The sequence below is a fragment of the Bufo gargarizans genome, chromosome 6, assembly GCF_014858855.1.
Source record: "Bufo gargarizans isolate SCDJY-AF-19 chromosome 6, ASM1485885v1, whole genome shotgun sequence".
Taxonomy (NCBI): Eukaryota; Metazoa; Chordata; class Amphibia; order Anura; family Bufonidae; genus Bufo; species Bufo gargarizans.
In genome coordinates this window covers 168,192,841-168,194,708 of record NC_058085.1, presented here as the reverse complement: position 1 = coordinate 168,194,708, position 1,868 = coordinate 168,192,841, and the positions used below count along the sequence as shown (strand labels likewise).

At 44.6% G+C, this 1,868-nt stretch overlaps 1 pseudogene; it reads right to left on the bottom strand.

Annotated features, from left to right (window-relative positions):
* Nucleotides 1-395: 395 nt before the first annotated feature.
* Nucleotides 396-1,388, bottom strand: LOC122942068 (annotated as a pseudogene).
* Between the last annotated feature and the right edge of the window lie 480 nt (nucleotides 1,389-1,868).

Here is a 1,868-nt window from a genome sequence, read left to right as displayed (position 1 = left end):
TGGTCAGTAATCCATTAGTATGGCTAATGCCCCCAAAAAACAGGGGTGGATTCAAAAAAGAGATGACAGGTGAACAAAATATTTGCATGTCTTCTGTGTTTTGTACCCACTCCTGCTTTTGGCTACCAAATCACAAGTCAATTCTTTTATTTATTTTTTTGAGCAGGGGAGAAGAAAAATCTTTATTTAACAAACAGGATATTAAAACACATAAAATACAAAACAGAAGGGGCAAAACCACAAGATTTAAAAGACAAACTGAAAAAACAAAGTGCTTCATAAACAAGAAAGGATTGATGACCAGTGTCGGGGTGACCATGAGCGTAACGCATATTGATGATGAAATGTATGGGGTTATGTCTGATAACTGGAGGACAGTCCAGCAAACAAGCGACTCATTCCTTGACAAGCTAAGTTGCTGATAAATGGATTCTAAAGTGTCAGAAGAAATGAGAGTAAAGACATTGGAATAAATTGTCCACTTCCTCTAACGTGACCTTGTCCTTTAATTTATGTATATCATTCCATAAAGTCTTGAAGTCCTCTGCGTGGATGGCATAAGAAATGCCCATGCGAGGTTCGATGGGCACAGAGAAAACAAACTCTGTGGCCGACACATCATATCCGGTCCACATCGCTGCTAGCCACGTAAGGTCCGGAGAACTAATCACCAGCTTACCGAAACAGTCAAAGTTTCTTTGGAACCATGTCCTTACGATAGCCATGAGCGCCTCAGAGTTGTTATACAGGAAAAGCAGGAGGCAATTAAATGTCTTTGGTAACACCTCTAATAGATCGTCCTCTGTGTACGTCCCGCAGAACCAACCTGTCCAAACAATCCAGTCCTCTGTGTTTGCCTTGGTGAGTAGAGGCTTGTATGAAATCTGTATGATCACAGCCAGTGGATCTCTGTCCTTTCCTTTGAGTCCAGGTAAACAGGAAAATTTGGCTTTTAGGTTAATTTCTGAGCCCACTTCAATGGCAAGACCCTTCTGCTCCTCTGCAGCTATGTGGACAGACAGGTGGTGGGAATACACTTTCAGTCTGGTGTATGAGAATTTATACATCGGTGTCACGCTGTACAGAGTCTATTGTTTTTGAAGGAGCAAAGCAGCCTGTGCCGGATCAAGAGTTTCCTTCAAGAGGGTGCACTGCGGGATTTTTCTTTCAGACAAGCTTTGCAATGCAGATCATCGACGTGTAGAGGTCTAGCTTCTGGGAAGACACCTCGGGCTGTGAAAATGACTGCTCCTTTGTGCCGATGAACTACTTCTAGGGGTTAACACCCCTTGGGTTGGTGTTTGCATATCCCTGTGATAAATTATGTTCCCGTTCACTGACTGTAAACAGAGATATTGACATACAAATGTATCAAACTCTGTCGCCATCTTTTTAGGCGCTGTCACGGATCAGCGGGTGTGAACCCACTGTGTCACTGACTGGCTATACTCTGGAGGGGCGTGTTTAAACAACAACTTGGTTTTCACTAAAACCTCAGATGGTGAGAATAGACTTGAGCCATTAGTGTAGTTGCCAGGGGCTACTCCAGAGTAATCCCTGAATCAGTGACCAGGAGTAACAGGGCAGTACCGAAGGATGAGACAGAGGGTTAGTGAGACAGACAAAAGGTCAGGGCAGGTGTCACAGGAACAGGTCAGGCAATCTGGATCAGCAACAGGAGAGACAAGCAAGCAGGCAGGGATCAGATGATAAGCAGAGTCCAAGAACAAAGTATAGATCAGGAGCACACGCGAGTTTAAGGAACTAGCAAACTCAAGGACCTCGACACTGAGGCATCTGGGAAGGGGCTGAGCCACTAAAATAACTGACCTAACCCCCACAGCCCAGGGAGTGATGCACTCCTCCCC